Source organism: Protopterus annectens, chromosome 7.part0 (assembly GCF_019279795.1).
Source record: "Protopterus annectens isolate FY-2018-M chromosome 7.part0, PAN1.0, whole genome shotgun sequence".
Classification (NCBI taxonomy): Eukaryota; Metazoa; Chordata; order Ceratodontiformes; family Protopteridae; genus Protopterus; species Protopterus annectens.
In genome coordinates this window covers 1228750692-1228759799 of record NC_056739.1, presented here as the reverse complement: position 1 = coordinate 1228759799, position 9108 = coordinate 1228750692, and the positions used below count along the sequence as shown (strand labels likewise).

General features: G+C 39.7%; 1 protein-coding gene across 1 annotated transcript in view; it reads left to right on the top strand.

The window, feature by feature from the left end:
• Positions 1 to 5505: 5505 nt before the first annotated feature.
• DNAH1 (dynein axonemal heavy chain 1) overlaps positions 5506 to 9108 on the top strand; it is a 5225710-nt gene continuing 5222107 nt past the window's right edge. The window contains exon 1 of the mRNA XM_044076389.1: positions 5506 to 5581. The gene's annotated coding sequence lies outside the window, so the exon portion shown is untranslated. The remainder of the gene's footprint in view (positions 5582 to 9108) is intronic.

The window sequence follows — 9108 nt, the reverse complement described above, 5'->3', positions numbered from 1 at the left end:
GAAGAGATAGATTCCTGTCCCAGGGACTTCCCATGCTCTGGAACAAGATTACAATCTACATTAGGCAGAGCTCCTCACTAACCCTCTTCAAGAGAAACCTTGACGAGTGGATGGGAAATAGAAAGTTTACCCTGGGGTTCACTTCAATGGCTCTGCTGGACAGAAGCACAGGGAACTAATCTAAGGAGGTAGTGAAAGCCAACACATTCTGGCTAGGCTTATAAATGCCCTCGGGCAGATAGCCTAGTATGTACCTATGAACCTAATTTGCAACCCACCTAGTGATATAGTGGTTGATGCCTAGTTTGGTGAGTTTATCAATAATTCCCTTGTGAGGAATGGCATCACATACCTTGGCCAGATTGAGGTAGGCTGTATGCACTGCCTTACCTTCATCCACAGCCCTGGTGACTGACTCAAAGAAGTCAACTAGGTTGAGCAGGCATGATCTCCCTTTCATAAAGCCAAATTCCGTTGGGGTCTAGAGTTTGGAGATTTCCTATATTTCTGTTAATCAGGTCCATGATGATGCACTCCATAGCTTTACATATTAGACTCATCAGGCTAATGGGGCAATAATTCCCAGGTTCTGTAGTCGCTCCCCCTTTATGGAGAGGGATGACTGAAGCAGTGCACCATTTGGTAAGGACAAAGCCTGAGGTGAGGCTGTGACTGAACAGGGCTCACAGATGTCATGCCAGTTCACTTTGTAGTTCATGTAGAACACAGCCAGGGATATTATCGGGTTCCATGGAAGCTGTATTCTTGACCTTGGACAATATAGCTTTAACCTGTACTGCAGTAATGCTGGGTGCCTGGCATTCTTCCGGCATTGTGAATGGTCGTTTAGGAGGGGAGAGAGGGGTAAAGTTGGCACTGAATCTGTCAGCCAGTATGTTGGCAATATCTGTTGGCTCAGTATAGGAGGTACCATTGTGCAGTCTCTTAGAGCAAATCTGGGTATTGCCATTGAGATTCTTGATATAGCTATAGAAGGCTTTGTGATTGTTTTTAGTGTCTGCCGCAATTCTGTCTTCATAGCTGGCTTTAGAGGATTTGATAGGGGATCTCAGCTTTTTGTTGAAGCTAATAAGGGAGTTTTTTCAATCTTGGGACTTCATCTTTTTCTGCAAAAGTTTCTTCCATCTGTTGTAGAGTATATTAATGGCAGGGGACATTTTTGGAGGAAAGTGTCATGGTTCTGTTGGGTATGGCTAGATCCATGCATTTGCGTTCATGTTCGTACAGTGCATTAGTATAAGATTCAGCAGTCATGCAGCTATTTTCCATTGGCATGGGTGCCATGAAGTTAGCCACCTCTGTTTTTAGGAGTCCAAAGTCAGCCTTGGAGAAGTTTTTCAAGGTCAAGGTGATTACCTTTGTGGGGGTATGGGTGAGATGTAGATTTCCATGGTGATTAGTTTATGGTGAGATCTGACTAGGAAGGGATTGACTATTGGTGTAGAGCAACGGTCGTCTATGTTAGTAATAACCAGGTCAAGGATGTTGCTTCCTCTAGTGGGGGTCAGAATGAGCTGCTCCAGGGCATTGGAACTGTTGAATTCCAGGAAGCATTGGGCTAGTGTATTGGTGCTTGACTAGTTTTCCCGGTTGATGGAGGGGTATCTGAAGTCTCCTAGCAAGACAGTGTTGGGTTGGACCTTGCTAGATTCCAGGGTGCTTAGGAACATGGAGTGACAGTATAGGGACACGGTTGGGGACCTATAGCAGGCTATGACCTGGATCACTGTCTTACCCAATGTTAGTTGTACCTGAAGTTTCTCAGATACGTTATGCTGGGCTACTAGCCTGGAGGTGTGCATATCCTTTATGAATGTGGAGACATCACCTCCTTTGGAGCTTCGGTCCGTGTTTTGGGGCCGAAACGTGTAGAATGAGTTATACCCTGGTAGTGCAGGGGTGCTTTTTGCCGCTTTAAAGCAGCTCTCTGTTACAGCACAAATGTCAATGTTCTCCATTTTGAGAAGTGCTTTGAGCGAGTGCGTCTTGAGATTTAGACTTCTAGCTTTGAGCAGCATCACCTTCAGACTGCATTTATTTATAACTGTTACGGTGGTAATTTGGACTTTGGAACACCACCTAAAAAGCACTATAGGGGTGGCAAGAGCCTTAACCAGTACCCAGAAACTCAGGGGTGACAGATGCAGCCCATCTCTGGCAAAGCATCGAGGTCTGTCATTCATGTCATCCCAAGCAGACAGGTACTGGATATCCCCTTACAATGACACCAGAAACTTAGCCAATTGTTGAAGTCAATCATGTTTTGTTTGTACTGCGGTATCATTCTGCCTCAGCTTGGCGCCGCAATACAGAGCTTAAACAAGTGCAAACCCATGCAAACGTGGGCTTTTAAACCAGAAGGTTGAAAGGGATGGAAGAACTGCCCAAATGGCCAATAAACTACTATTTCTGGGCAAGAAACCACTCCTCTTGTAGTAGATAGGCTACCTAGTGCTTACCACTCCCATAGATATGCTAGAAGGCTTCCCTCCAACACAGAAAGGCTAGCGGGGCTCAGAAACTTAGAAACAGTCCTGGATACAGCAAATCTGTATCTGGACTAGACTAGTTACAGGAAAGGAGGGAAATAAACAAAAACATGGGCTTTTAAGCCAGAAAGTTGAAAAGGATGGAAAAGCTGCCCAAACGGCCAATGAACTACAATTTATGGGCCAAAAAACACTCCTCTTGTGATAGATAAGGCTACCTAGTGCTTACCACTCCCACTGATAAGCTAGAAGGCTTTCCTCCAACATAGAATGGCTTGGGGGGGGGAGCTAAGAAGCTCACAAACAGTCCTGGATACAGCAAATACGTATCTGGACTAAACTAGTTACAGGAAAGGCAGGAAACAAGCTTCGAACTTTTTTCTTTTACAGAAAATCAGCTAAAACAGCAGTAAAAACAATTCAAATGCAGTGCAAGCTAGCACACTTGAGTGTGTAGCAATATTAAAGCAAATACAGTTTAAATAAATAACTATACTACTGCCACTACTAACCACAGTCAGAAATTGCTAGTTGTCTTTACATACTTTAACATCTTGCCTGACAACTTTGTTACTAATATTATAAACGACAAGAAACTATCTTAACTTGCAACATTTACTGTATATACTTTTGATAATCAATATCTTGCTATTGTATTAAAGCCAACAACCTGCAATGTTGTTTACTATTGCTGCAACTTTGTATCTCTATTTATCATGTACATGATGTGGTGCTTTTCTCCCTAAGCATCTGCTGAAAAAGGACCTGCGTCCAGTCAGAATTTCCTGGTAAACAAATTTAAATAAATAAATAAATAAAAATAAATAAAATAAATGCAATTAAATAAAAAAATGACTAAAAACAAGTATAGAAGGCAGTAAATTAGGAATAAATCAAGACTGAGGCACTTATAGTATCAGAAAACAATGCCAGCAAATATATAAATAATTCAGTCAAGCGAAAAGTAAGACAGTGCAGAACTCTGAACAGTTAAAAAGTGCCAAAAAATATATTTATCAGCTCTACATTTCCACAGTGTTTGAGAAGCACACTCAGTCAGAACACAAGGAGATTCTAGCAATGGTAGATTCTAGCAAAGTGTTTTTTTTTTAAAATGGTTACAAAATAACTCTTATATAGTCCTATTAATGGAAACTTAAAAAAATATTTCTGTCTTGAAATTCAGGTCATTTGTCATTTTCATGATTTTCAACAAGACACAACTACCAAAAATAGGGAACAGCTCTGCAAAATCAGGGACAGGTTGTGACATAGACTACTGACCTATCTAGAAAGCTGCAGAACGTCACCAATTTTGCCTCACATTTTTGCCCAGTTGTCCATAAAATGTTTGATTTTTCTGGTAAATGACTGAGGATTGCTATACGTTAAGAGAGTTTCACACTTTTTATCATTCAGAAAATTTGTGTTTGATGCACAACCTGCTATACAATACCAACTTTTTAAAATGAATTAGAGTGATATTTAAAAATTGTCTTTGATTTTGGTTCTTTGCCCCTTATTATTTTTGGCTTTGTCCTGAATTCTTGAGCAAAGATGTACAAAGGCATGCTTTACTATGGTTTTAAAGACCCCCCCATACCTCTCAACCTTAGTGCAACAAATCTGAACAAAGCCTACAAGAATGGGGGACAGAGGGCTAAAAATATGGACACATTTTAAATATTGCTCTTATAAACTTAGAAAGTTGCTAAAACAGGTTTTGAGTTAGCATGCATTTTCTGAAGGCTGCATATCGCCTACTCTGAGGCGATCTCTGCCTAACATACAAAGCTATGTCAAACCCAGAGTTGTTGGACATGCTCCACATAAAGAAATCCCAATCCCTCTGAGCTACATGCTCTAGGGACCTAAACCTTGTCACCACAATAAACAGAACATGCTGGAGGGATAGATTCCTGTCCCAGAGACTTCCCATACTCTGGAACAAACTACCTATCTATATCAAACAAAGCTCCTCATTAGCACTCCAAAAAAAATCCTGATGATTGGATGGGAAATAGGAAATTCACCCCGGGGACACTTCTGTGGCTTTGCTCAACAGGGACACAGGAAAATAATTGTCTTGGGTGGCGAAAGCCAGAGTACCTTTTTGGCTAGGCTTATATAGGCCCTAGGGACAATAGCCTAGTACCTACCTATGAACCTATAAAGGCTTAAACTCAAATGTATACCATTATTTAGTGTCTTCAATTCTCAGTAATGTGCCAGAAAATCACAAATTTTATGAGGAACAGACTAAAAATATGAGGCAAAAATCTGGACTGTTGAGAGAGAGATATGCCAACCTCTTAGCACAAAAAAATAAATCTGGACAAAGTCTAAAATAATGGGGGACAAAGGCCCAGAAATAGGGACAGTTTTTAAATATTGTTCTTATAAAACTTAGAAAGTTGCAAGAATAATAGGTTATGTGTTAGCATGATGCATTTTCTGGACGTTATGAAGTCTGAAACTAGTATTTAATTACTTCAATCCTGACTGATTTGCCATAAAAACACAAATTTTATGAGGAACTGACCAAAAATATGAGGCGAAAATCTGGGCATTCTGCAGCAGATATCTAGACAGTCGTGAGGTATGCCCCATGGCATGATTTTAATGCTCACAGCCCGGGTAGTAGTGGTGGATATTACGAAGTTTCCGACCTGGCACAACAATCCTCCAAAGCCACACACTCAATTCAACTTCCTCAAAAAACTTCTGTAATTTGAGTCGCCACAACCACTTCTTTGTAGAGCCCAACAAATGTTCAGATATTTTATGCATGGGCATAGAAACATAGTAATAATATAGAAACGTCATAAAATAAACTAACAAATGAATACTTGTATAACACATGTTGGACTTTACAAATGAAAATATACTACCGTATACATTTTAAAATCTCATGAATTCACTAGTATTTCACTTAGGTTCTCCCCTATATATATGAAATGGAATTTCCCTAGCAACAGGCGGTGGCGTTGTTCTAGCTCCCCAAGTTTTACATAGCGACGGGACGACGTTTTCCCGTGTAGCATGACAGCTCAACAGATTTAAGCAGCAAGGTAAAATATTTATGTATCTGTGCATATATACATGCTTCAGAATTATTCGTTTTTTTTTAAGAAAATAAACCGCTGTATTTAAATTGAGTATTGTAGCCAAAAATCCTAACATTAAACTTTAATAAATCAGGTCAAGTACGCTGTTCTCAAATGTGGAGTAACTTGGCAAGAAGTGCATATATATCTGTGACTGTGTAAAGGTGACGACCCCTAATAACCCTTATGATGGTAAAACTGAGAGACTTGTTAGGAAGTAAGACGTTAAATATGCCTTATCTGCCAAATACGATGAGATGGGTTTATTACTGCAGAATAGCCTTTCTCCATGTTTTTAGTGTTGAGCTCTGATTGCGATTACGTTTAGTGAGAGCACTCTTTGTCTTTACGAGACGGTGGTAGCACAGTGGTGGGATATACTTCTCAACTGGCCTTGATTTTGATTCAGTTTTAGCTCTGTACCTGTCAACCCCCACCCCCCAAAAAAATGATGACGCTTGGAAAAAATTTTGCATTATGCTTAATATTTACATGCTTCTTTCACTTGAGAAAATGTATGCATTCTGTTATTCTGTCAATGTCACAAGTTAATAGTACTAATAGTTTAAAAAAATTAGTGTCCCTGACTAGTACCGATTCATTGAGACCTATGGGGGAATGCCTAAAATGTGATAAACGTAGCTTGTGGGTGGAGGGGATAACTCTCGCCTACCCCACTCATTTTTATATATTAAACTAATAAATTATGCGTCAAAACTTCTTGATCTTTGTCTCAATAATTTGCTCTGTTCTGTCTCTCTTACTCCCTCATAAAACCGACAATTTATGGAGAAAGGGTGGTTGGTTACACTTGATAAATAATAATTATTAAAGTATATACTTCAGAAAATGTATATTGATTCAAATTATTTTATTTTGTCACCTTCTGAAGTTAAAAATAGAAATACATAAACAGTGTCATTGATTGTCCCTAATTATAGGTTCAGAGGTAAATACTAGGCTTGCTGCCCTTGTGGACCATTTTAAGCCTAGCCAGTTTCCCTTTTTGTGCTTGAAATAACCTATCCTATTTGGTTATAGAGTGGCCTTACCCATCCCATGGTTGATAATTATAAATTACCCCTAATGAGAACAACTGGGATCATATCATAGATAATTTGAGGGGACTCATGCATGGGATAAAGCATTTAGGAGCTGTCTCTGTCCATTAGCAGTACAGTGGGCAGTCCTGTGGTACATTTTCTGTTCCTGTGGTACATTTTCTGTTTCCCATCCATAGATCTAAGTGGCAGTTAAATTTGTTTGTATGTGGATGGGGAGTCTGTTCCACAGCCGCGGTATCCTCTGCAAGCCACACTTGTACATCCAAATCATTTTGTCGATGTTGCAGGGGAGGTGTAGGTCCCTAGACTGAGTATTTATGATGCCACTTGACTTGTTAATGTGCAGTAAATCCATCAGTAATGAGTTGGAGGATGCCTTGTATGCTGGTCACAGGTCACTTCTTACCAGTCTGTAGGATACCGAGGATAGTGACAGGGATTTGAGGTGGTTCATTTAGGACATTTTATTTAGACCTTGTATCCTTTTAATAAGATATCTCTATGGGTGTCCCAGTTGTTGCATATGTCTGGACAGATACATGCCAAAGGGGGCACTACAGTCAATGACTGACCTAACGAGGGCTGAGTAAAGGGTGGCAATGACATTCCTAGATCTAAACAGAATCCCTTTGTTTATAGGCTGTGCAGCATAGAAGGACTTTCTTACAACAATAAGCACATGTTGGTCAAAAGTTAGGTCACTGTCCACTTAAGATCCCAAATACCCAAAAAACTGTATCAACACTTAGGAGTGTATTGTAAGTGTGGTAGTTCCCTGGGGTTGATGACTTCATAAAGGATACAATAATGCATTTTTGGGCATTTAGTTTCAGTCCATGATTTTGGCATCTGGTTATTTATTTGAGACAAACCTTCCTTAAGGATGGCTAAATAATTTGAGGGTTCAATGACTACTCTGAGCTTGCAATCATCTGCAAAGTTGTTCAGCCAGAACCCTTTGGTATTGGCTTTTACTTCAGAAAGATAGAGGCCAAACAGGAGAGATCCCAGCACAGAATGCTGGGAGACTCCACTGGTGACTGGTCTCTTTGTGGAGGTAACAACCCCTCTTTTGATTATCTGCATCCTTTTATGAGCCAGTTGGCAATCCAGCGGGTGACACGGGTTTATTCCCAGTTTATCCTTTCTACAAAACCTGAGTGGTAAATTGTGTCAAACGTTTTGGCCAGGTCAAGGCATGCGGTCTGTACCATTTTGCCTTCATTCATTGCTTTGCTGATCATTTAAAAAAAATCCACCAGGTTTAGTAAACATGATATGCCGTTGACAAATCCAAACTGAGACATATATATATATATATATATATATATATATATATATATATATATATATATAGATATGGGATCACCACAAAATACCAAACGTGCAAAATCCTGACGCTGAAAACAACGAGACCAGATGACCGAAACCCTTCATTACCAAAAGACCAGAAGCGCAAAATGCAAAATCCCGATGTTAAGGGATTTTGCATTAGCGCTTCTGGTGTTGCGGTTCAGGTAAGTATGTGTGTGTAAGTGTGTTTGTGAGGGGTGTAGTGTGTGTAAGTGTGTGTTGTGACTGTGGTGTGTGTGTGTGTGTGTGTGTGTGTGTGTGTGTGTGTGTGTGTGTGTGTGTGTGTGAGGGACTGTAATGTGTGGGTGTGAGTTTGCCTTGTGTGTCTGTTTGTGCAATCTCGGAGTTAGAATAATAACGTTGGGGGTGTGGGGGGTACAGGGGGGCTTGCCCCCCCTGCCTATGTCTGGTGTAGGATGCATTGTTTGGTTGTGGGGGAAAGGTGTGTGTATGTGTGTGTGCTGTTTGGCTGGGTAACTTTCGCGATTTTGAATTTTGCAGTTTTAAATATTCAGTATTGTGGGGTTTCGGGCATGTGGTCTTGGTGTTCTAAGCATCGGGATTTTGGGCGTTAGGTATTTAGTAGTGATTCTGTCTATATATATATATATATATATATATATATATATATATATACATATATATATATATATATATATATATATGCACACACACACACACATATATATATATATATATATATATATATATATATATATATATATTTTCCAGACACACAACTTTCCACCAAAAAGGAAAGTCATTATCTTCTAGTAGAGCTGGTTCAACTGATCAAAATTAATTTGCTTTTCCAGTACAAGATCGTGGTATAGTTGGGATCGGGGAATATGCCCTTTTCCCCACTGTAGTGCTACCTCAGCGTTAGTATATTTAATTATTGGTGGGTAAGGGGGTGCAGGTTGGCTTTCCCCCTGCAAAAAAAAACTTTTTTTTTCCCTATCTTTTGTGGCTCATTGTTTTGATTTTGAGCAGTTAGGTTTCAAGTCATTATAGGGTCAACTAACTGTTATTTTGATGAATGTTATGCTTCCACATATATATATATGCAGAAAA